This window comes from Chanodichthys erythropterus, chromosome 20 (genome assembly GCF_024489055.1).
Source record: "Chanodichthys erythropterus isolate Z2021 chromosome 20, ASM2448905v1, whole genome shotgun sequence".
Lineage (NCBI taxonomy): Eukaryota > Metazoa > Chordata > Actinopteri > Cypriniformes > Xenocyprididae > Chanodichthys > Chanodichthys erythropterus.
The window spans coordinates 17,902,728-17,930,620 of record NC_090240.1 but is presented as its reverse complement, the minus strand read 5'-3'; the positions used below and the strand labels follow the sequence as shown (position 1 = coordinate 17,930,620).

The window sequence follows — 27,893 nt, the reverse complement described above, 5'->3', positions numbered from 1 at the left end:
TCTGGGTTTACATACATTTTGTATAGAAGTGTATACAGTTTTTCCATAGATGTGTTTTTGCAGTCTTTAGCAGAAATCTCACACTGTACCTTTAAAGAAATCATACAGGCCTGTACACATCTTTTCCAGCACATCCTCAGAAGTGAGTACAATTCCCTTTGATTGCGCACACAGTTATTCTATAATGGCTTCTTTTTACAGTGGCGTAAAAAGGAAATATAGGAAAGGAATATTTGAAATCTCTCAAACCATCCATCAAGGGATCTCTTCAGTCTTTGACAGGCTACGATTGTTAACAACCTCCCAGCTCTTGATACTTTGGTGATTTGATGCTGCAGGATCACATGGTTTCAGTTGCGCTTATTCTATATATACTGATGGAAGAAAAGTTCACGTTTGTAAAACTTAATAAGGAATTTTGAAAAAAAAAAAAAAAAAAAAAAAAAAAAAAACAGTGCTGCTCATGATGTAAAAATGTCAAAAAACATTCAGCAAAAATACATATACACACAAGAAAAATAATGATGATGTTATTTTAACATTGACAAAAAATGTACACCACCTTCAGAGAGGAACACTTGCACCGCTACGATCACCATAAAATCTAATTGCAATCTGTTAATAATTAAAATTTACATCATCTCTGAAGACTCTTCTGCTGTTTTTGTTTTTGGCAATGTGAGAAGAAAAAATAACCAATAATATTGAAGTGTAGTGCGTTTCAGTCCAATCAAATCCCTGTGGATAAAATCACGTCCCCGCCTTACATTATTTTCCCGCTGAATAGTCTGTTTCAGAAAAGCAAAAACCACTTCAGCAGTTTATGAACTTCAGGATGAGCTTTTATTGATCAACCATGTGCATTAAGAATCACGACAAGTGTAGAAGGAAAAAAGAGAGAGGAAAGGAACGACTGTTTTACTTATTCAACATCTTGACACACACCCCCTCCCTCGTTCCCTGCATCCATCTAGCAGCCCAACACCTTCACTCTTTCAGCCGAGAGACAAGAAATCAATGTGCAGCCATAAAGAGCCCTGAGCCCTCTCTCCAATGATAGTGATTTGGCTTGAATACATAATCAACAATTATAGCTCATAAATAATAAATGACATGACATATATAATACTCACCTGGGTTTTAAGAGGACAAAGAGTGTTTAATCATGATATTAGTGCTTAAAGGAACATTCATTCAACAGCGCTGTGAAGGTAGATCCGCACCGGGCAGTTATTGTTCAGCAGCTGTCTGTCTTCATCAGCTCCACGGGGTGATCAATGCACAGCTACAGCTGGTTGAAGGGGACCAAATCCATAAAACAGTTGATTTGGTTCCATTTTACCAGCTTTAGCAAAGCATTTTAGGGCAAGACCAGAATCTCAAACGGGACAGGAGAAGGACACCACAGAACCTGTAGAAGAAGAGGAAAGTTGAGTGGTGTTTCTTTTAAAACTTCTTTAATGTTTATTAAAAGCAGACACAGAAACATCAATCATAGAGCAAACACTCTGGACATATTAGACACCTCCGTCCAGGATAGTTTGAGGACAAAAAAAGCTCATTATATTAGGTTATTGGAGTGATTCATATATCCAGTATAGCTTGCCTTGGCAAATAACTGAAATAAGTACTGGATCTGGATAGTCAAGATATAGATAGCCAAGACTTTTTCTTTTTCTTGTCAAAATGAGTATCTTCAGTCTGCTCCCTTTTGTTTTTCTTCAGTATCCTTAATTAAAGTGATTTTGAACTTTGCAATGCACTTTAAGTTGTATTAGCAGCATCATGTTCCTAAAGTAGGAAAACACAAATGATCTGGCTTTTTTTTCTCCCTACTATCCATGCACTGTCCGATTTTGCCAGTTGTAAAGGCGTTTTAGTCCAATCCGGCCCTGAACCTAGAATGAGTTTGACACTTCTGTTTTAGAGACTCGATTACAGCCTGTATCAGTTTAGACAACACACACAAACAAGAATTAATGCAGTCAGGATCAGGAGAACAGCGCTTCACAGATGTAGAACGGAGGTGGATGCATCATTGCTCATAGAGAAAGGGCAGGAGAGGAACTGAAGAGCTTGTAGAGGAAAAAAGGAGTGACCAGTGATGACAGAGGAATCGGTGTAAATGATGGCTGCTGACAATCTCGAGGAAATAAATTCATCACAGCTCTGTCAATATAGCTAATGAAGCCACAAGACAGCACACAGCTAGAACTAACTCCCATTTACAACCCTCACTTTCCACTCTTCCTTTGTCTCACTTTGTCTTTTTTATGTCTCATTCTCCTTCGTTTCCTTTTAAACTCCCTCTTGTCTGTTTTCTCATTCTGTCTGAAGTCGGTGCTTTTACAAGGCAGCTCTTTGCAGTTTATCCCAGCTCATTGTGTTCGGTTCTTTATGTTTGTCCTTCAGGCTCCGTTCCTGGATCTTTAAATTAGCATGAGCTAATAATTTTGCCATTAGGAAAGCTGCCTGCCATTCTCCCTGGACAGCCTGAAGAGAAAAGCATGTATTTATAGCGTAAGTGTGTGTTTGATCTGGCTCAAGGAAACAGTGGCATTATATTTTTTTATGATGGGCTATTTGTTAAATCGTTCCCGCATCCACTTCGGTTTTGCTTTATACCTCAGCAACCCACATACCCGGTGCACGAACGCCCTCCCCTCTCGTTCGCTCTCCCTCCACTTCTCTGCAATTCATATTTGAGGACAAGTGACGTATGTAAGGTCAGGATGGTCACAATATCACATAAAAAGTGTTTTCTCTAACTAGGGCTGGACAGATTATTTCCCATGATACTGAAATTGCAATTATGTAATAGAAATGCATGTTTGGTGCAGTATTTAGATTTAAAATCAATTATTTATGAGGTAACACTTATTTCAGTGGTCCATTCTACATGTAAACGAACTCTCATTAGAGTATCAGTAGACTGGCTGCTTAATACTGTGATGCTCCCCAACAGATAACTTCACAACTTATTCTACTTATCCAAACCCTAACACCTAACCCTAACCTAACAGCCTACTAACACTCGGAGGGTTAGTTGTCATTATAGTTGAGTTACATATAGTTAGTAGAACGTCTAAAGTGGACTATTGAAATAAAGTGTAACCATTACTTTTCTGTTGTGTACACCATTTGCATTCCAACACTGTGCCTGAACCATTCAATGAGATTTTTGCTTTCAGTGTGGAAAAAGGAAATAAATAAAGTCTCCTCGTCCCTAGTTAGGACACAATGTAAGAGAAGAGAAAGAAAACAGGAAGTAGAACACAAGGCAGGGCACAGCGAATACATGACCCCATTGCAGAATTACGGCATAATTGTTCTCTAAAACTTCCTTTTTTCTTTTTGCTTTTGTGTGTAATAATAAACGCACAACCTTCTATTTCAGCCTAAATGCTAAAGCGTCTAAATACCAACAATGAGTACTTCATATGTAGCACGGTAAATGTCCTTTATGTTCATTTCAGCGGTGTCTGTGGATCAGCGCACACGTAGAGGACAGAGTGAAAGGCTATAGAGAGACGCTACTGAATCAAGACAGATTTTAATACTAATTCATACACTCAGCAGCTTACAGACACTGTGTTTTTTTTTTCCAGAATTAGGCTTTTTGAAAGACTTATTTTAGATGGTTGTGCTTGTCTGTTAACAGGGTTACAGGTTAAAGATCTATTCTCGGACTGTACTGAATGTCCCACACACTCCTTTTATTATCAGGACAGCTGAACATGTATGTGCCGGGTTACAAAATGGCATTCTGGATTCAATCTCTTTTTCCCTTTTCTCCATCCTCTTTTCTCTCTACCTCTCTACTGTCTCCATAGTTAGACAAAAGTGTTTCTTAGTTGCCCATCTAGGTGAAACTAAGAGGTTAAAAAATTAAAATTGTGTAATTTATTTACCCTCATGTCGTTCCAAACCTCTTTCACAGAACATAGAGAAAATATTTTGAAGAACGTTGATAAAACATTTTTGGTTTCCATTGATTTCACTGTATGGACAAAAAAAGCATTTCTTAAAATAGCTTTTGTTTTACAGAACAAAAAACATTTAGTTTAGGGTCCAATTCTCACTAGTTGTTTATTAGCATGCATATTACTAGAACATTGGCTGTTTATTAGTACTTATAAAGCACATATTAATGCTTTATTCTGCATGACCTTATTCTACATCCTCAGTTCCTGAACTTAACAACTACCTTACTAACTATTAATAAGAAGTAATTAGGAGTTTATTGAGGGAAAAGTTATAGTTAATAGTGAGAATTGGACCCTTAACTAAACAACATGTTCTCCAACCAATACTCCCATATCGGCTGTTTGTCACTTCCCTGAAATACGACCCAAAGGAGCGTTTGCTAAAGTTGCGCCTCTATCGACAACAGCACACTTTCATTTTAATGCATTGCTCCCTTTTATCTGCTTCATATTTCGGGTTTCTCATAGCTCAGTTGGCAGAGCATTGCAATATGCAACAATATACAATCATGCAATCGTGGGTTCGCATGTGCTCAGAAAGTGTGTATGCACTATAAATCACTAAGGGCAGGTTTAGAGGTGGGGTGGGTCTTTGTAGTCCTTAATAAAAAATGAGTTTTGCTAAATGGAAATAGTACAAATGGTGTAAAAAGTCCACACATTTCATTTCAATGAACACGCATTTTGATTGGTAACGACAGACATACGTCATACGTAACACGACACTGTCATTATTTTTACGCCAGCTAGCTTTAAAACGTAAATGTAGGTCGTGACGAGGTGCTTGAAAAACGACCTTAAGGGTTGTTCTTTTTTATTTTTTTATTTTGGAGGACAGTCTCCAACTAAAGTGTGACCAAAACGTCCTACAGGTTTGGAACAACATGAGGGAGTAAATGAACCCTTTAAGTGTGACTGCAGCACCTGGACCATTGCATCACTAACAGCCGCTTTATTTGACATGCTACGGAAGCAATTCTGAACTGCTGCTGACAAAGAAGACTGAGATTATCCCACCCATGATTCAGAAAGACGTACTGTGCTGTACACCTTCTGCTGTGCTTCACAGAGTGCAGCAGCTGAGGATTGGGTTGTAATGGAGTTGTTTAGCAGACCTGACCCCATCAGATGCACACGCTGGACACCAGAGCAGAGCCTCTGTGGACATTTTAATTAGCTAGCCTGCTAATTGAGTTAATTCGCTTTGCAGCAGTGCACTGAGCTGACCAGTGTGAACTTTAGTAGTAACTTTATTATCCCCTTGAGGAAATTTTGTTCCAGTGGGTTTCAACATGCGTTTTCACAATGACAGTACATCATACATTTAACAACAACAACAACAACAAAAAACTATTTGATCATTTAAACCCTTTTCCCCCCTATTTTTAAGAAACACTGGCATCCTGAATCTTCGTCCTGAAGGCAAAATCTCAAACTCATTATGCAGTGGATGCATATAATCAGATATAATTTTCATAGCTCTACTACGGCATCTACATTCTATCAAAGTAATTAACTTGCAGTGCCTAAGACTTTCCTGAGCGAATTCTTTTGTTCCACCGTAACAGCAAACAATACAAAAGGTCAGTACACTTTCAATAACACTTTTAACAGTGGAAGACTTACATTAAAACCATCTTCCTAAGGAAGTATAGTCTTTGCTGACTCTTTTTGTTCACAGTGTCAGTCCATTTGTCCCACTTAAATTTTTTATTTTTTATTACTTTTAGTAGTTTGGATTTATTTGTTCCTTCTCAATACATCCAGTCTCAAAAAAGCGATGAATCACGGTAGCGAAACTAGTGAACCCAACACTGGTGATTTGGGCCTGACTTTGCGCAAAAGCCTGGGGCTAGAGTTTTGGAGGTGCCCTCGGATAAAGCAGAGGATGTGGGAGAGGTGCTGAGCGTGCTGCAGTGTGCTTGCAGTGCTGGCTTCTTTCCTTTCCTCTGCATTCGGACGTGAGCACTAGCGTAGGCCCTTACTCAGCACTATTTCTGGCCCTGATTGGCTGATCCAGGCATCAGACCGCTACAAATACAGTAGACAGTAGTCAGCTTTTTGACTCTCCTTTGTGTCAGAATTTAGGTTGATTCACCATTCATTGAACTTGGTTTTTGGTTTTGAAGCTGCATTTTGTTGTATAATGTGTGCTGTGGGCCTGTTAAATCACAAAGGATCCTCGGTTTATATACTTCATTTTTTCGTTTGGCCTTTTTGCCATTTATAACAGAGACAGTAAATGATCGGAAGATTGGTGGTCCTGTCACAAAAACGCCACTGTGCAACTCTGATCCTGTGTTCCTAACGTTGTATAAATATTCTTTTTACATTTTCTTTTTTTTTTACAACAACAATAGCATTACCAGAATGTTCTGGGTTCCAATAATTATTAGCTTTTTATTGTTTTTATTATTAGTAGAGCAATCAAGAGCAATGGATTGAAACTCACATCGTCTACACAGGAGCACCACAGCTGAATATGCTCCGACAGTTTAATTTAATTAAGCGTTGTTTTATCCTGTTTTGGTTACTCTGAGATTACTGGCATCTTTGTTTTGCAGATCTTTGATTTAATTTCAGAATGATGTAATCCCCAAAGCGGTTTATTTCTTAACCTTTTAATCTAACGGGAACACCTTTTTAGGAAATCAATAGCAATTTAGATTTATTTTAGTTGGTTATTTAATCCCTTTTTACGTGTGCTTCTCTCTCTGCAGATGTTGGATCAGTGGGAATCATCTAGATCATTTGCTCCTCTGTTACTGTAGGGGATCTAAAACTCTTATTGCCTTTGGGCCACTGTAATCTGCTTTAATAGAGGCTTCTACTCCAGGGTGTAACATTTTCATCTAATTGCAGCATCTAAATTGTGGTTGCGTTGAAGTTCTTATCCACTCTAATTTGCGGCACTGTTATTTCGTCTCTCTCTCTTTTATCGCATTGTCTGTCCAGCAAGAGATATGTGTAATGGAGCAGCTTTAAAATCTTTACAGCTGCTGAAGGAGAAGTGGCTGCTAAAACAAGTTCACACGCGGTTTCTGAGATGTCTCCAGTACAGTGAAGACCTCTACACTCTCAGGTACTGATGACCTTCATTATCTTATCTAGGTATGAGTTACAGGAAACAGACAATGATTTGACAGGCATACAGCAGGAAAATGTTCTTTGTTAAGTGTTTATGATGTCATTGAGATGAAAAACTTACCGAACACAGGTTTAAGTGCTAAAATTAGTAAAACAAAAACTGAAATAAAAATAAATGAAAGCTAAATAGAAACATAAAAAACAAATAAAACAAAAAAAAGAAAATGACAAACTAACAAAAATGAAAAAAGCATAAAATTAAAGGTGCCCTAAAATCAAAAATTGAATTTACCTCGGCATAGTTGAATAACAAGAGTTCAGTACATGGAAATGACATACAGTGAGTCTCAAACTCCATTGTTTCCTCCTTCTTATATAAATCTCATTTGTTTAAAAGACCTCCGAAGAACAGGTGAATCTCAACATAACACCGACTGTTACGTAACAGTCGGGATCATTAATATGTACGCCCCCAATATTTGCATATGCCAGCTCATGTTCAAGGCATTAGACAAGGGCAGCCAGTATTAACGTCTGGATCTGTGCACAGCTGAATCATCAGACTAGGTAAGCAAGCAAGAACAATAGTGAAAAATGGCAGATGGAGCAATAATAACTGACATGATCCATGATATCATGATAGCATGATCCATGATAACATGATCCATGATAGCATGTTTCGTTAGCATGTTGCTAATGTACTGTTAAATGTGGTTAAAGTTACCATCGTTTATTACTGTATTCACGGAGACGAGAGCCGTCGCTATTTTCATTTTTAAACACTTGCAGTCTGTATAATTCATAAACACAACTTCATTCTTTATAAATCTCTCCAACAGTGTGTAATGTTAGCTTTAGCCACGGAGCACTATCAAACTCATTCAGAATCAAATGTAAACATCCAAATAAATACTTTACTCACATGATCTTACTCATGCATACAGCATGCATGACGAACACTTTGTAAAGATCCATTTGAGGGTTATATTAGCTGTGTGAACTTTGTTTATACACTGTATTATAGTCGAAAGCTTGAGGGGGGCGGGGAGCACGCCATTTAAAGGGGCCGCAGCCTAAATCAGTGCATAGTTAATGCATAGTTAATGCACCGATTTTTTAACTGCCAAAATAGGCAGTTAAAAAAATTAATAAAAACAAATCTATGGGGTATTTTGAGCTGAAACTTCACAGACACGTTCAGGAGACACCTTAGACTTATATTACATCTTGTGAAAACTGGTTCTAGGGCACCTTTAAAATGAAAACTGAAAAATATAATAATAATAAAAGCTAATCCAAAATGTTAGTACATAGAATATTAATAATACTAAAAGAACATTGATAAGGATGCACCATAGAATGAATGTTTGACTGTTACATTCATGAGCATTTTACGGCAGATCTTTAATCATAGATGCTTCAGTCGATAGCAAAGAATGTGCATACTTTCCTGCATATAGAATCTGAAGTGCTGTATATTTTGAATAACTATTATGTCCTAATGTGCCATATTCATTAAAAAGTACCTATCCCATGATGCCATCAACATATTCATGGATGGACTGGGTTGTTCAATCCTGCTCCGGGAGGGTCATTATTTTCCAGAATTAAGGACACCTGAAGCAGCTAAACAAGGTCTTCAGGACCAGGATTGGACACTTCTTATGTATGGCATGGAAATCTGATACACTTGATGCTATAAGTCACATGACAATGCCAAAAGGCGGATGTAGTATGTCTGGATTGTATTCATACAACACACATATATGCGTGTACTTCTTAATACATACTCTGATAGCATGTGATTTTCAGAAATGTGCTCTCCTACTTCCTTATTGTTTTTGCTCTTTCTCTCCTTCGATTCTCCTTAAAGACGGCATTAAATGATGTTTGTGGCTTTTAGTCCAGGAGTGTTATATCCCTTTCGATTCTGGGTTTCACGATCCGATTCCGAAACGATTCTTGATCTACTTTTTTCTTATTACTTAATTTGTTTACTGACCTGAAAATCTTAAAATCTTTTTTTTTTTATTATTTAATTACATATGTAATTATACATAATTTTAAAAAAATTATTACACATTAAAAATTAAATTAAAATAACTGTATGTTAAGAATTTTAAATATATAAACTACTATAGCTTCAAAACATAAAAGCAAGTAGTAAATAATGAAGAGGCACAAAAAAAACACACATTACAAGCATTGAACAAAGAGTTCTTTCAGTATTTAAGAGTAATGAGTGATTTTGTCTCTCATCTTTACTTATCTTCATCTTTGTCTCTTTTCATCTTTTCATCTTTTTCTCATCTTTGTTTGATCATTACTGATGACAGAGATCTCACAAGCTGCATTCACACTAATGCACAGATCTCTTGTGAAATATAAGATGTGGTTTGTCCTGTCTGTTGAATCCGTTGACAGTGTTTACATTAATTTTGCCTCATAAAACTATTTTGAGATGCAGGTACATTTAACCGCTTACACAGCCGCAGGCACAAACACTCACAAAGCGCATTTGAGCATTTGAAAGTGAAAGCATGCAATATACAAGCCCACTGCATCCCAAAACACACAAATGATGCTTCGTAGAGCATATGGAAAAAACGGCAATGAAGCCCGCGAATGTCCTTGTAATTCTCTTCAACCTTTCCGAACTTTATGAAAGATTATTTCATGGAAGGTTTAAGTGGTGTGTGTGTGAGGAATTGGAAGCACGCAGCGCCATTGCACATCTACGGTTAAAAACAATAACAAATTCCATGTTTAAATGTTTTATTTTAGGAAAACGCACTAAATAAGTATTGATGACTCATCCTGCGCTGCACAGATTTTTGTCCAATCAAATGCTTTGTGAAGTGAGTGAAGTGAGGTGTGACCAAATATAGTGTCCCATACTCAGAAATTGTGCTCTGCGTTTAACCCATCCAAGTGCACACACACACACACACACACACACTGTGAACACACACCCGGAGCAGTGGGCAGACATTTTTTGCTGCAGAACCCGGGGAGCGATTGGGGGTTAGAAGCCTTGCTCGAGGACACCTCAGTTGTGGGTAATGAGAGCGCTGTTCATTCACTCCCTCCACCTACATTTCCGACTCTCTACACAACCGCCCTAAAACGAGAATCCTAATACTACATGTAACCGACTAGCAAATGATGCTTAAAACCTCTTATACCAGCAGCTACAGTACTACTCCAGTCTTCAGCGTCTCATGATCCTTCAGAAATATTTCTAATGCGCTCAAGAAACACCATTAAATATCAGGCCGTTTCATCGCATCGCTAGCTACTTATACAAACACATCCTGCAGACGGTGTGAAAACAGCACTGGAGCTTTAGATGCACACACTCACTCACAGCGAAAGTCCACCAGTGAAGGACAGACAGAAGAATAAAAAGGTGAAGAAAGGAAAAAATGGAGAGGAACTGAAGTGGAAAAGTGATCTGACTGAAGCGATTTGTACTGTAGCGCAGCTGTGAAGTGTCTCTCCCTCTGTGTTCAGAGATGTTAGAGAGACTGAATAAGTGTGTGTCCACCTGAAACAGTGAGAGTGAGAACGAGGCCAGGGGCCGCTGCGGGGATGAGGCTAAACTCGCTGTGTGTTTAAACACTCAGAACTGAGGTCATGTGTTGTGAGAGTCTCTGAACGAGTCACATAGAGACGTGCTCACACACACACACAGGCCTGCAAATTTATTCTGCTTATGAACTATAAAATAAAATTGAAAACATGGCTATAATTGCTGCCTTAAATTAAGTCAAATCAAAGTAGTGACAAATGTATCTATTCTCTACTCTCTCTCTCTCTCTCTCTATATATATATATATATATGTGTGTGTTAATAATGTTCTTGTTTTTTCTTTACAGATTATATTATCAGCATATAATAATGCGAGTAAAATGTTCAATTGAGAAATGAAGCTTTATTTATTGCTAGGTTAAAATTAGATTTTGCTTCCCAGATTGTCGGTGTTGCTGTTTCCCAGAGAGAGGCTTGCTGATTTATATTAACCTTCCATTTATATTGAGAATAATTTCTACTGTGTGTTAATTCAAACACAGGCTCTTGTTATTATGGCTCTATTTTCAGCTCTACTGCGAATGCAATGAGGTCGGTGTAATGTCACAGCAGCAGACGGTGAAACTCTGCAATGCAAATGATGAATCTACAGATCAGCACAGAGAACTCTTCCTACTGAAACTTCTTCAGGATCATCTTACCCTTCTTTCTCCAATGTCCTTCCTTATTACCCTGCGTTCTATCGCTCAATCTGCTCATTTCTCTGTCTTTCAGTAATGTTCTCAGCACTTGGCTAACACCCTGTGCGGCGATGCTGGAATGTTAACTAGGCTCTTCCTGACGCTGCACCTCTGAAATATATGTTCACTTAAAGGGCTGTGTGATCACGGACTCTCCGTATATAAGTGAACGCTGCCTGCTCACCTGTGCTTAAACTTCCCTTCGCTTCACTCCTGACTTACACACATTTCTAGCCATAAAATAGCAGTCACTGGAGTTATAGTTAATTTATTAAAACGTCATATTTGGCGTGCATCACTGTCATCAACACGACAAAAAACCTTCTATATTTGATGTATAGTGTCAATATCAAAATATTGTGGTTTTGTAGTAGTTACTGTGGTACTTTGTTGCTGTGGTATTTGATGAAAATGTGGTTCATTTTTCATGTTATACGTATAACGGGGCAGCTGTAAACACTAAGTATCACAAACAAGTTACACTTAGTTGTCACATGAAACACATCTGTGATTTTGTGAGAAAGTGCTGATTTAACAATCTGATTTACTGGGGTGTCCAGTATTTTGCTTCTTCTGTTACTTACCTATTTACCTATTATTTACCTATTTTATCTGTATTTGTCATTGCTTTTGTTGTTAGGTTTAGTAACTTGCAATTTTGTGACATTTGGAGTTAATTTTCCACTCAAAAAGACACATTCACACTCAAAAACGATCCATCGAATGTTACCGTCTCTGTGTTCAGGTGTGCGTTACTTCTGGTGTCTACACAATATCTATTATATTATTTACTTGGATGTTTCTAAGCATACACTTCAAAAGCGTGATTTAATTCAGTATTATATTGTTTGAGTAAAAAGTATTGCAAAGGAAACTTGAAGTAAATAGAAATTACTCAATCTTTTACTGGCCAAGTTAAAATGACTCATTTTCATTGTTAATTGTACTTAACTTAGTTAAGTAGAGTTACTTAATTCCATATGTGAAATGTATTTAAAAATATGTATGTAAAAACTTGACAAAGAAAAATTAAGTAAATTCTTTTTCTTTTTTTTTTTCAGTGCAACTTTTGGAATTTTAATCTGAATTGATTAATACAATTTAATCGACAGATTAATCGATTATCAAAACAAACATTAGTTGCTAACCTAGTTAAAGTAATGACTGACAGATGTTAACAAAATAATAGTTGTTTTTTTTCATGGCTGTGAAGTCAATAAATACCATAACTTTTTATGTCTTAAAGTTTAAAGTTTTAAAATGTGCAATAATATTAATTGTAGGGTGTATACTTTAAAAAATGTAGAATTTGCTTTTCCTTTAAACAAATAGCAATTCTGAAAATAGCATATAAGGTGTAAACTATTAATATTAATAATTGAGTAGATAATTATATTTTAATCTTGAGATGTGCTCTCGTTTGAGATACAGCGGGTTAATAGGGAAAAATGCCCCAGGCTCCTGTGAGTTTACAAATGTTCATGCTTTTTTATTCCACATCATTTCATTTGTTCATTTTTCAATTTTTTCACAATATGTTTACTTATTCAGACCATAATTCTTTGCTCTCTCTCTCTGCGAGCAGTACAGACTGTGTTTTTATGGCGGTCAGTACTGCTGAATGTGCGCTGGACTCTCAGGTAGTGGATGTGACTCTGCAGGAGCTTTCTATCACTCTCACACAAATACTACAGTGTTCAGGGCTGTTCCTGATATTAACATGCCAGTTACATAGTTATTACCATGTAGTAACAGTTTGTAATAAATTAGCTGAAATTGCAGCAGCTGTTAATATGATCATATTTCAATTAAGAAGAAGCCTCGGGCTGAGGGTGAGCCACATTGCTGCATGCAGTCTGCAGCAGAACGACTCCTGTTTCATATCAGAATGGAAAGAGAGAGAGAGAAAGTATAGGAATTAATGTTTTCCTCGTCGCTGATGGAATGAAGCTTTGCGTCGGAGCGCCCTTGTTCTTTTAATTACTTCCTCCTGGTTTACAGCTCCAGTGAATTTTAATTATCCAACATGCTAATTTTTGGGAAGAACATCCATTTGCTATCAGGGCGTTTGGGGAGAGTTGGACATAACTGCACTTGGAAGAAAACAACGTTCGTCTCTGGGTGATTTTGCTGCCGTTCCTGGTGTTGGGAAATGTTGAGCTCTTCCAACAACTCTCGTGTGATGGGAAAAATGTAATTATGATGTAATACGGCAAACATCCTACTGAGAAAATGCCTTCAGCTCAGCTAAAAGAAAAAATGACAGCCCATAATAATACGTCCATCTGTGATACTCAGCTGTACTGTGATATGCTATAATTATGTTTGCAGGACATTAAAACATGTCTTTCTGTTTCCTTCGCTCTGTTTTCTGCAGTGGGAGCATGTTTCTAGATAAGGTTGACTGTTATTGGGGTTTAAATGCTAGCAGATGTCGCTTTAATTGATTGAAACAAATTACCAACGCATTGATCCTCGGTTCGAGTGTTCCGTACGAGTGGCACTGAAGTGAGGTGTGTGTGTGTGTGTGTGTGGGCCGTGAAGGTTCACGGAGACGCAGCGCTTTGCGTACGCTGACGCAGGACACTGGCATGTAAAAGAAGATTTTAAAGCTTGATTTGTTCTCTGGGTTTATTCAAACTTTTCAGTCAGTTGCACCTGAATAAGGACCTTCATAATTGGTTAAATAGTTTTAAATTGCTGCCTAGTACGAATATTTACTGAGACCCTGTCACTGCTTGCTTTGTTTCAAAATGTTGTGAGCTGTTCTGAAATCAAGTTGATGAGTTTCCTGAGTTTTTGAAGCACTGCTTCACTGCTGAAGTACTCAGTCAGTCCTGTTCCAGATAGGATGCTGCTTCACAAGGCAGTAGGCAGCGAGGCAGCTTACTAAGTTCTCTAAGAGAGGGCACTGACACCGTGACACACGCAAGAGGATTGACAGCTTGACGGGGCTCAGCGGTAGCACAGGATATGGAGGTGGGCCAAAGGGGCAGAAGATTTGGATCAAACACTGATTTGATCCTGCCACTCTCTCCTGAGACGAGACCTTTGCCCTCTGCTCCACCTCAGAATACCCAATGCTGCTGATTACACACTAAAATATGCTCTTTAAAGTGTCAACACAGACTCTCATTTTAATATTAAATAGGTACAGTTTAATAAGCATTGATAAATTAAGTGTGATTAAAGAGCACAGATTTATTTAGTCTTTTTGTTGGAAACTAACTTCATAAATTTACAACACTACATGGATGGACTGGGAGAAAACCATTTTTAACCATCATTAGGTCACCTATTTAAGCCGAGCATGAATGTCATTTAAAATGTATGTTACAGGTCAAATGAATTAAGTCAGTTAAATCATAAAACAAATGCAATTAAAGCCAGCCTTAAAGTTTATGGGTTTCCATGTTTTCATTATAAATATTTTATTATTTGAGCACCTATTTAGGCACTGATTTAACATCATTAATTGTTGCATTTTCAATGTAAAAAACAAAACAAAACAAAACAAAAAAAACCTTACAGTATTTTAGACAAAACATCCAATATACACTACTGTTCAAAGGTTTAGGGTCAATTAATTTAAAGAAATTAATCATTTTATTCAGCAAGAATGACACATGAAATGTATCAAAGTGATGGTACAGACATTTATAATATTAAGTTAATTTTGAACTTTCTATTCATCAGAAAAAATTGTATTAAGGTTCCCACAAATATTATTAAGCAGCACAACTGTTTTCAACAACAATAAGAAATAAGAAAGGTTGTAGTAATGGCTGCTGGATCAGTTTAATTTAAATCAAATAAATGCAAGACTTTCAAAAACATTACAAAATCTAGTAACACTTTACGTAAAGCCTTTATAGTATAACGTGTCATAAAAGTATTTTTATATTAATTATGCCTTGTTAATGCACTTTATAATGCATTGTATGATCTCATGAATAATCATAAGCACAGTTAGGCTCAGTCTTATGCATGTCTATTCATTGTTACAGGAAAGTACAATCAGTGCTTTAAAAACACATGACAAACAACCAAATGTAACAAGGAATCTGCAACTAATATTATAATGCATTTTAACTTTAGTTATGATTACTTATGAAAATACATTATGGGCTGGTTTCACAGACAGGGCTTGGATTAAGCCTGGATTAGGCCTCAGTTCAATTAGGACATTTAAGTAGCTTTTATAAATACGCTTTAGAAAAAAAAAAAGGAAAAAAAAAAACATTACTAGGTTGCATTATGAGACAAAACAATCAAATATGTCAATCTTTAAATATGTCAGTGCAACATGCATTTTAGTCTGTGACTAGGCTAAACCCTTGTCTGTGAAACAATAGCTTTATAATGCATTATACTTACAGGCTTTAAAGGGATAGTTTACCCAAAAATGAAAATTATCCTGTACTTTCCCTCAAGCCAGTCTAGGTGTATATGACTTATTTCTTTCTGATGAACACAATCAGAGTTATATTAAAAACATATCCTGGCTCTTCCCAGCTTTGTAACGGGTTTGAATGGCGCACACGTTTTTGAAGTTCTAAAAAGCACATCTTAAACGAAATCCATCCGGCTCCAGTGGGTTAATAAATTCCTTCTCAAAGCGATGGTTTTTGTTAAAAAAGAATATATATTTAAAACTTTATAAACTATAATCACTAGCTTCCGGTATCATCCGTGTGCTCGTTGAGTTCCGGCGGAAGATTGACCTCTGACCCGACGTATGACGTAGGATGTAGGAGTTGAGTAAGCTTAGATGAGAGCAGACGGCTCTCGCGGTTAAAACAAATAGAGCCGATCAACAAACTCAAGCTCCTCTTCTCTTATATCAAAATCATTTCTCTTTAAAATTTCTCATTTTAGACTTCTAATTCATGACTGGTGATTTGATTTGATTTGACATTCATCAGTACACCATGTATATTTTTCTCACAAATACTCGTCACTTCTCCTCAGAATGCCTTTATTAACCCTCTTGAGTCGTATGGATTACTTTTACGATGGATGGATGGATGGATGGATGCACTTTTTTGGGCTTCAAAATCTAGGGCACCGTTCACTCCTATAATAAAGCTTGGAAGATCCATTATATTTTTTTTAATATAACTCAGATTGTGTTTGGCTGAAAGAAGAAAGTTATTTACACCATGGTTTGAATGGGTGTAAATGATGGGATAATTTTCATTTATGGGTGAAAGTGTTACCAAAAATCTTACCAACCCCAGTCTTTTGAACAGTATATAGATCATTTATATTCACTACATATAATATACAGCAGTGTGAAATTAGATGCATACAGTAGTGGCCAAACTTGATGTCTGGAGGGGATCTTTGTTTTTAATGACCCTACAAGTTTGATTAAACCATCAAAGTATGAGGAAAATAGTATGCACTTTTAAATGTGAGAGAAGTATGAAACACTTGAGGTATTTATCCGACAAAATTATTTGGCAGAAAATGGCAAACTATAGCTACAGATTTTATGTTACGCAAAAAACATGCATATAAAAACAAAAAGCTCAGAGGAAAAAGCGTACATTGACTACATCATAATCAGTTATTAATATTTCATTGGGTGTCTCTTGTTTTTGCATGTGTTCATAATTTCTTTGCATGAGAGCCTGGCCTAAATTGATGTATGCACAATTTGGCAAGTTTCATTGCCAAATAAAACAAAACAATTGATTCAAAGCATAACTATGCAATATGTGTACAAAATAATATATCAATTTTCCTATGCCAGACATCACTTTTGCCCACGATTGTATGTGATATGTGAATGTTATTTGCAGGGGTTATACGCTGTGTGTTGTGATGGTCCTGTCCCAGTACACTCCTACACTCAGTGTCCATCAGACAGAAATGCTGTCTATATGCTGCTGATTGAAACCCTCTGGAAAGCAAAGAACGGTTTCCTTTCATGACGTGTCAGTACTGAGCACACTTGTGTGAGGAAGACTAATAATGTTATGCTCTGTAACCTGCCTCCTTATTGCCCACCTTGATAAACTGCCCTTGATTTATCTGGCTCCTCGCAGTCACACCCGCGTCACTCCTCGGCTGCGCTGCACTTAATCACCGCTCTCGACCTGACACCATCACTCAACGTATTTTTCATAATCTCACAAATCAGACACCGATTTATGATTTAACAAATCCCCAAACCTCCCCGGAAATATTTCTTTTTATCTCCACCATTATTGCTTCTCTGCTAGGCACACGTGACAAGTGATTCATTCTCAGAAATTATTTTATCACATGGTGCAATTACCCGTATACAGGACATATGATTTACCACTCATTACACTCCAGCCAATTTGTGAATGTTTTTCTAGTGGGATATTACTGCTTGTAGATCAATTGTGATATCATTATACGCTACCCTTTATATTTAATGACTTGATTTCATTTGGCATCTCTGAGGTATTTTAGCTTGGCTTTGTGGCTTATTGGTTAGCATGCTCTAGGTTTTACAATAACTTATTTCTATTTTAATATTTTAAATGTAATTTATTCCTGTGATGGCAAAGCTGAATTGTCAGCATCATTACTCCAGTCTTCAGTGTCTCCAGTTTTCCACAGATATGCTGATATTATATATAAATGAGTAAACCCTATCCTGTAATTGTTCTGCTTTCTGTCCATCATTTACTTTCCTCTACCTTTTTAAACTGAAGTGGCAAAATTATCCATTCAAAGCATTAAACTAATATTTCCCCTAATAACGTATTAGCTGGTCTAAATATGCTTTTTTAATATTTTATACTTTGAGAATTATGTTAGTATAACATAATTTAACATGTATCCTTATTATTGTGATATTCTCTACTACGCCTAGGCCATGTCTACAGTATATGATGAGTTTATTTCTTCAATGTAAATCTTAAAATGAAAACTACCCCATGATTTACTCACCCTCAAGCCATATGACTATCTTCTTTCAGCCGAACACCATCAGGGTTATATCAAAAATATCTGGCTTGTCCAAGCTTAATAATGGGAGTGAATGGAGGATGAGTTTTTGAAGCCCAAAAAAGTGCATTCATCGATCATAAAATGAGGTTTAATAAAGGCCTTCTGAAGCGGATAGATGTGTTTGTGTAAGACAAATATCATTATTGTCATTGTGAACTATGTCGAATGCGTATGTGTGTCGCGCCGGAAGATGGTTAATACATTGTTTTTTGTTTTTTTTTAAACTCATCCTCCATTTACTCCCATTATGAAGCTTAGATGAGGCAGGATATTTTTAACATCTTTAATTATTACATTAAATATATTTAATATATTATTTAACTCTGATGATTTGGCTGAAAGAAGATTGAGGGTGAGTAAATCATGGGATAATTTTCATTTTTGGGTGAACAATGCAAGTGGTGATCAGACATTTTGTCATTCACTTGCTTTCTATTTTGTCGAGTGTTTGTGGCCCTACAACACATCGTCCTGAATCACACTCTTCATAAATGTACATTAAACATCAAATATCTTTGGCTGTGAGACAAACAGCTTGTCGGAAAGCTAGTTTGGACGGTGTTCGGCTGGGTTTGTCCTGTATCTAAGCTGGGGCTAGGAAGTGTGTGGGGATTCTAGTGGGCCCCTTGGCCCCTACAGTCCCCTCAGTGCTGGGCTTTGGCTGTCTCAGCTCACTGGCTCAGTCAGCATTGTTGCATATTTAATGTCCTGATGAACGCTTCCACCTGCTGACACAGGAAAAGTGACAGAACAATACACCTCCCAACCCCCTCCATCCCTCCGTCCAGCAGCTTCACAGCCCGTCTGCCCGGAACATCGCCATCATCAATCCAGCCCCTCTCTCTCTCTCTCTCTCTCTCTCTCATATACATGCTATTTCACATTCACACACTTCACAGCCTGACCTATCTTCTGTCTATCCCATGAATCTCCTCCTGTGATTCACTCGTTTATGTACATATCGTCCATTCTCTCATCTCGGTCACTCGTTCTCTCTCTCCAGTCATCCCATGGGAGGCTTATCCCACTTTCATTCGCTGTCTCTCCTTCCTTCGACCATTCTTTTTCGGATTTGTAATGTCTCGCTTTACTTTCTAACCCACCGAAGGCCTTAAACGACTAATGCATAGCGACCGTTATAACTTTTTATAGATGTCCTGCCTACTCTTTTAGAAATACATCTTTAACATCTCCTTTTCCGATCATTCCCAGACTGTCGTCCACACACACACACACACACACACACACACACACACACACACACACACTCATCAGATCGAGACAGGCCCTGCTTAGCTTGGCATTGGTGTAGCCAGCACATCCTCTGATGGGATTGTTGGTCTCAGTGGATTTGCTTTACCGGGTTCTGACCACCTCTGACCATCTCACAGCTTCCCGTAACGCAGTCCACAGACATCAAGACTCGACTGCTAAAGGCTGAGTGAATGTTCCCCAGCAGTGCTTAAACACACACACTTGCTCGACACAAAAGCTGGACAGCTGGGCCTGTCTATCTAAAAGTTCATCTATGTACTTAGTCCCTCTGTGAGTACAGAGACTCTGTTGAGATAAAACATATACATTTATTAATGAAGTGTCAGGACTGCCAGAAGCTAAGAGGACAAAATAGTGCGTCCATTTTAAGTGAAGGTGCCTGTATATACATATATACACACACACACATATATATATATATATATACATGTAACCCTGGACCACAAAACAAGCCTAATATTCTAAATAAATAATATTTCCATTGATGTATGGTTTGTTAGGACAGGACAATATTTGGTCGAGACACAACTGTTTAAAAATCTGGAATCTGGAGTGCAAAAAAATCAAAATATTGAGAAAATCACCTTTAAAGTTGTCCAAATGAAGTCCTCAGCAATGCATATCCAAAATACATTTTTGATATATTTACGGAAGGAAATTTACAAAATATCTTCATGGAACACGATCTTTACTTAATATCCTAATGATTTTTGGCCTAAAAGAAAAATCTATAATTTTGACCCGTACAATGTATTGTTGGCTATTGCTACAAATATACCCGTGTGACTTATGACTGGTTTTGTGCTCCATAAGTATACATAAGTATAAAATAATGTGAACATTTAAAAAAAAAAAATTTTTTTTTACTTGTATTATTTTATTGGTCATAAAGAATTAGTTTATTAGAGTATAGTACCAAATTAAGGCATCAAAAACAGGAATTAAAAAAAAAATATATATATATATATATATATATATATATATATATATATATATATATATTTTTTTTTTTGTCCAAAACATTTAGTTTGTTATATTGTATAAAATATATTATACATATAAAATCATTATTTATTCACTATAGTACCAATTTAAAGCATCAAAAATGGCTGTTTAATCAACGCAACATGACGTTACTTTTTTTGTGTAGACTTATTTATTTTACGTAGCTTTTTTTTTTTTCGTAGACCATTTTTTCCCCCAAATAATTCTGTAAATATACATTTTCAGAAGGTAAATAGCAGATTTCAGTCACACTTTTTGCTTTGCAGGATATACCCAGGCACAGATGCGTATTAAGGTTAAGACCGGTTATTTGTACCGTAACATTACGTCTCCTGTAGAAACAATGTAAAATCTGTGAATATCCTTTCCAGCTGACTGAAATGGATAGCTTGACTATGACTTCACTGGCCAATCTGTTCCCAGTGAAGAGCAGAGGTCATCAAAACCAATTGTGTCAAAACTGGGACAATCGAGTTTAGCAGGAACCACAGATGTGAATGTTCAACAGTCAAAGCAACTGGACTTTGGTATGAATTATTTTGAAGACTCGTCACCCCAGCGGCTTCATCAGTATCACTCTGATGCTATGTGAAAGCTCTCTCTCTCTCTCTCTCTCTCTCTCTTCTTCACTGTCTCTCTCTTCCTCCCTGATTTTATTCATTAGTAAGCGTTTGTTCACTGCACCATCTGAACTGCTGTCTGTGTGTTTTCAACGTGAGGCGACCAGTTTGATTACTCCATAGAAACCCAAGCTCTTTTGCGACCCACGCATCGCATCGCCCTGTACATCATTGGTTAATTTAACACTAACATAGTCACTATCAGGCCAAGATTAGTCTTTTGTAGCTCCATATAGGACAGTTTGCATTTTACATCCCAGCGCTTAAACACACCTACGCTATTCACGCAACAAATTTACCGTCCAAACCTATTGAAAAACACTGGTCCTTGTAGTTATCCAGTAATTCCTCAAGAACGTGTGTATGTGTGTGCGTTCCTCAGCCCCGTTTTTCTCTCACCTGGGATACATACTTCTTTACATTCCATAGCTGCTCTTGTTCATATGGGCATATAAAGAAGTATGTCTACCAAGCAGGATATGTGGGCACATGGAAGAATGTACATACAATAATCCACAAATAGAAGCCTCTAAGGTAGTGAACATTAATTACACGCAGTCCGGTTATGTCCTTTACACTTTTAAAACTTTACGTCCAATTTGCGTACAAATGTCACAGGACGGCACAGCTAATTTTGTGCCACACCGGCGTAGTGTCGTTTTTTTATGCCAATTATATCCTGGAAATTGCATGGTCCTGTGACTTTACAGGTCAGGTCACTAACGTTGAGGGTTTTTACACGTCATTTCACTTCAATAAGCCAGCTGAAGTCAGGAAGAGCTCTCTCCGTTTTGACACACTCCAGAAAGGCAAATACAAATCTCAGGAAATGCATTTACACCTCCTTTTATAGATTCACACAATTTTTCTTCTTTCCTCTTCACCCTGCAAAAACTGCATTGCTGTACACACACCCACACACACCCACACCAGGCAGCATGTGCTAGTTTTACTGGAAGAGCAGTTTTTCACTTAGTCTACGCAGAGCGCAGCCACACACGATTCACCTTGACTGTCAGCCTGAGAGGTGCAGCTGCAGCGAGAGCAGAGGAAGAGAGAGAGAGAGAGAGAGAGGGATAGAGAGAGATTTGGTGCTTACCTAGTGGGTAGCTGTCAGGTAGATTCCCCCAGCTTCAGTTGGGCCAATGCGCCACAAGGAAGAATAAAACAATAAAGGGCAAACAGGAAGAAGTGCTCTAGCTTTTCCTCTCTCAGTGTCCCAGGTGCTGCCTCTGCAGTCTCTCTCTCTCTCTCTCTGTTCTGCTATCTGACTCTATTTCTCTCCACCTCACATTCTCTCATTCTATCTTACACTCTTTCTGTTCCCTCCCTCCCCCTCTCTGCCCCATCTCTCTCTCTCTCACAAGCGTGTAGTGAGAAAGTTTAGGTCTAGCGGAGGGCTGCTGTGTACCCTGATCTTCTGATGTCTGGAAATGAATGGGGAATAAATGTGCCTGACCTGCCCTCTCTACATCTCTCCTGTCCAGCTCTCTCTCTCTCTCTCTCTCTCTCTCATCATCCATAATGCACAGCCTATAGAGCCAGTACACTCCTCCTCCTAATTCACTCTCTACCTCCACCCCTCCCCTCTCTCTCTTCCTGACCCCTGACACATTCAAGCACAAACCATGTCTCTTGCACTTTTACTGTCTCTCTCCATTCACTTTTTGTTTAAAGCACTTTATTGACGTGGCTAATATATAACACTGTGTATTGCTTAGCTACAGTAGTTTCAGTTTAGATTGGGTGTGATGAAAAAAGTGTGTGTAATGATGTACACATTGTCTTTAAGCGTGCAACGGTTACAACACCCTCAATGGACGCCTGGTGTAGCCTTTCCACGGAAATGTTTTTGCACTATATCTACCCCTAAAGGATATCTGTTACACCTTAAGGTACTTCATTTATGCACATTGTTTTTCTAACAGTGTACTTCACTTGGAAAACAACGATTTTTGCTCTCTGTTCTTAAACTGTGATATTATGTTTATGTAAACCACATGTAACTTTTTGACATTTATGCATGCATCAAGGCATGCATTTAATATAATTAATTCATATTAATATAATTTAAATTAAAAAAAAAAAAAAAATGTGGGGTAAAATGCAAGAAAAATATGTTATGGATATGGTTAAGGGTAGTAATTATAATTCTTCTTTTTTTTTAATATATCAACCTCAAATTTGGAACACAACTTGTTTAAATTTATGGCTTTAATTTTCTCAGAGTTTTAGAGTAAAACATGTTTTGGAAGATCAAATTTAAGGTAACACTTTAGTTTAGGGTCCAATTCTCACTATTAAATTGTTACTTATTAGCATGCATATTAGGATATTGGCTGTTTATTGTACTTATAAAGTACATATCAATGCCTTTTTCTGCATGACCAGCTGTAATTAGCAGTAATTAGGAGTTTATTGAGGCAAAATTATAATTAATAGTTAGTTAATAGTGTGAATTGGACCCTTATCTAAAGTGTGACCAAATTTAAAAACAGTATTTTTTTGCATTTTTTTATAATAATAAACTTAAACTTCTATAACTTTTTTTAGTTTCACTTTAACTTTGTCTTCTTTAAAAGAGACCAAACTTTAGTCTGTGCTCCAAAACATTCAAGATTTACGACAGTTTAAGTTGGAAATTTAATTTTCTATGCTCAAAAAGTGATTAACAGATGATAAATGGATCATAACTATTCCATAGATATAATTTAGTACCATAAAAATACAAAAAAATATAAAATAAAATACATTGAACTAAAATATAGTAGGCCTACATTCATTTCACTGAAAAAAAAAGATCATATCCATGTGTATGGCATGTCCTTATGTACAGGGAAGTGTGTGTGTGTGTGTGTGTGTGTGTGTGTGTGTGTGTGTGTGTGTGTGTGTGTGTGTGTGTGTGTGTGTGTGTGTGCTGGGCAAGCTTCTTTCACCTGAAAACCCCCTTTGCTCTCCATCCTACTCTGATCAATACCAATTTATAAGCAAATGCTGCTCAGCTGACTCTCTCCTTTAATGAATTAGACCATCGCTGATGTCACTCCACTAATGAAGCCCTTCTCAGGAGTGTTAAGCAAATCTGCAGAGGGTTAGTTTGCATATGCCTGTGTGTGATAGAGAGTATTTAAGAGGAAAGGGGTTTTACCAGTCCGTCCTGTGTAAAAAAAAAAAAAGAGCGAGACTCTAAGAATATATGATGGCCGCAGTTGTACTCAATGAGCATGTGTGTGAGAGAGAGAGAGAGAGAGAGAGATAGTGTGAATGATATGTGACTGATAATTACAGCAGAGGGCAGTCAGAGGAGGAACAGACCACGTCTCTGATTCAATGCCACCCTGTGGTTTATAACACCATACGGCTGAATCTTTTCTGGTACGAGCGTTAATTACTTTTGATCATAGATAAGCAAAAGTGAATAAATATGAATCGTTACAATAAAAAAGCAAGAAAGATTGTGGGTGAGTGATCCGATGCTATCTTAAACACACTAGCCTACATGCTGCGTGTGCTGTAGATGAGAATTCAAAGGCGCACTGCGAGTCATAGCGCGCATACAGAGCAGGACATATTTATGCATGTGATCAGAGAAGCCTCTCCCATCACACTCCACATGTCCCACAATCCAACACTGTCTGTGTTATGCTCACACATAGTCATCTCAATGTGACCACAACATGCTGCTGGAGCACTGACAGGACATTTGTGTTGTCATTGGACTGGGAGCATTTTCAAACGGAAATGTTGCAATACACTCTAAAAAATGCTGGGTTAAAAACAACCCAAGTTGGGTTGAAAATGTTAAACTCAGCAATTGGGTTGTTTTAACCCAGCAGTTGGGTGTTGATCAACCTGCTGGGTAGTTTTATTTAACCCAACTATTGTTTAAAAATGACTATATGTCTGGTTTAAAATCAACCCAAAATATGTTGGAAATTAAAAATCAGACACATAATTACTAGAGGCAACAATAATAATCAAAAGGTGAACATTTATTAATAAGCAACTTAATAAATGTTTATTGTCATTAAACTTATTCATGTTCATTTATTAAGCATACTAATAAATATTCATTTCTAACATATTTTGGGTTCATTTTAAGCATTATTAAACAATATTTGAGTTAAATAAAACTACCCAGCAGGTTGAGCAATCATTTAACCCAGCTGCTGGGTTTGTCAATTTTGTCAAATTTAATGATCAACAAAGTCTTGCTATTTTTTTTTTTTTAGAGCATTTGTTCTTATCCATGACGTACAATTCAGTTCACTGCAGTTTAGTTTGATTCAAAAAATCTTCAATCATTCTAATGCACTTTGACTGTTATAATTTAGCAAAGAGACCTAAATCTGTTTCATTTAAGAATTGTTTTTATCCATTACATATGATTTAATTCAGTAGTGTAGTTCAGTTGGGTTTAAATTAATCTGGAGCAAGCATTTGTTTGAAGTTAAATTCAGTTCATTTAATTTACACTGAATTTGAATTAGTATTTTCTCGTATACATCAGGCACAATTCAGATAACATTCCACTGAGTTTCATTTTAGACAATTAAACAATTGTGGTTAATAGGAGAGAATACATTTTTAGACAATTTAATGTTCAATTTAGACTAAATTGGGCCACATAAGTAACAAAGTCTTGGTAATGCACTTAGACAATCTCAATTTAGTAAACCGTTTGTTTGGAAATCCATTTTCAGTCCGGGTGCATTGCTAGAGGCAGCCATTGGTTGCTAACGGCTAATAGCTGAGTAAATCGTGGCTCTTCTTTCTGCATCAGCACTGCTCTCTGAGTAATTAAACTAAAAGTCCTCATCATAAATCAAACCCACTCCTCCTGTTTTCATCCACCTCTGTCATCATCCCTTCCTTATAGGATATCAGACTGTGGTTTTTGTAAATCGACCCCTATGACCCCACACCAACACACAGAGTCATGGCCGGCTCCTCACACAAGTCGTCGCCCCAGCAGCTCAACGCCATAGATAGCAGCATTACCAGGAAATAGGCTCGTACGCCAATCAACACACGTACACAGAAGCAGGTGTACCATTCCTGCGTCTAACTGAACATCCAGTGCTTCACAAGGCTCTGACCACCAGCAACAGCTGCTGCCATCCTGATGTCACCTGATCTATCCTCGCTCCTGTCCGCTCCGCATTTAAACATGACTGACAGCCCAGGGGCTAATGCCTGTCCTCGAGCCATCAAAGTAAAATTAGAAAAAGAGAAGTAAGCATCTCCCTGGACCACCACACGGCTAAATATCAGTGTCAGGGGCCGGCAGCAGTGGATGCGCTACTTTTAAAAGTCTTCTCAAGAAAGAAATGCAAAAAAGATGGAGTGTAAAAATACAGTTTAAGTCATTAAATGAAGAACGAAGTTGCTAAGGTCGCAGCGTGATGCAGTGAGGAGTTGCTAGCTTTGCATGCTAACTCTGCTGCTAAAACTACTTTGACAGGAGCCGGATGGCTGCACATGCCGCCTATGATTGTTCCCCTTTCATCCTCATGCACGCACTGACATATCAAGAGAAATGCAGACAGGCTGAAACGTGGTGGAACACACTTACGGTACACGCATGTATGTGTACACACATCATATTTACTCATAAACACACACACATACTCACCAGGGAGAGGCAGCTTGTGTGTGCAGCCAAGAGGCAGGGGGAGCGTCCGTTCCCAAGCAGCTGATTCAGCGTTTGAGTATTTGAGGATGAGAGGAAAGAGAGAGAGGGTGGAGGGGTGGACAGATGAGAAAGAGATGGGGATGAAAAGAAATGCAGAGCGTTGCTGTCAATACTGGAGTGTTCTTGGCTCTCTGCGGCGCAAAAGAAGAGCGAATTACCAAAAAATATCGGACGGAAGTCACCGGGTCGGATAAAATGGTCCCAAAGACCTACGTTTATCTCCCCACCTGTCCTGAGAGAGAAAAAGAGCTACGTATAGAACTACGCCCCAGTATCGGCTGAAACAGGAGTAGGAGAAAGTATGGACAGTATGCTGACACTTTTAAATGAGACTGCCAGAGAGAGAGAGAGAGAGAGAGAAAAGGAAGTCAAAGTGAGTTAAAGAGCGAAAGATCAGAGGATTTGTTAAACAGAAGTCAGAAAAAAGCTTGCTTTTTTTTTTTCCTTTTTTATCCCTTACTGTATATTCCATCCTGCCAGACAATTCTGTCCATACTCTGTCCAATAAACGTCCTTGTCCTTTCACATGAGAAACGGCAGCCATTAAGGGCAAAAATGACGTCACCGTCCGATACACGTCCACGTCACTAAAAAAACAAAAACAAGTGTTAGCTTAAAAAAAATAGTCATAAAGTTGACTTTGAGCATATTTTATGCCGAACATGTGAACGGGACAGACGGGAAGTGTGCAGAGGGGCTGGTCGGAGGAGCCTCCCACTGCTCCAAAGCTTTTATACCCCGAGGGTCAAGGCAAAGAGGAGCCCCCCTGGCCCTGCACCCACTCCCCGACTCTGCCTGGCCTTATTTAGTGAAGCAGGGTAAAAAATAGCCCCTCAAGTGCTGCTGGCTTGTTCTGATCTGCAGGGGGCGGGGCCTTACTGGGGGAGGGGTTAATTTCCAAGTGAGAATTGCGTATCTTCTTCTGTCACTTGAACAACTCCTTACCTTTTATTCTTTTTTCTC

At 37.8% G+C, this 27,893-nt stretch overlaps 1 long non-coding RNA gene across 1 annotated transcript; it reads right to left on the bottom strand.

Moving 5' to 3' along the window:
* Positions 1-416: 416 nt before the first annotated feature.
* On the bottom strand, positions 417-27,615 carry LOC137009457 (uncharacterized). The gene is made up of 2 exons (XR_010892896.1): positions 26,871-27,615; positions 417-1,411 (listed from the first exon to the last, which is right to left on the bottom strand). It is a non-coding gene; the product is annotated as an uncharacterized lncRNA (long non-coding RNA).
* Positions 27,616-27,893: the final 278 nt, after the last annotated feature.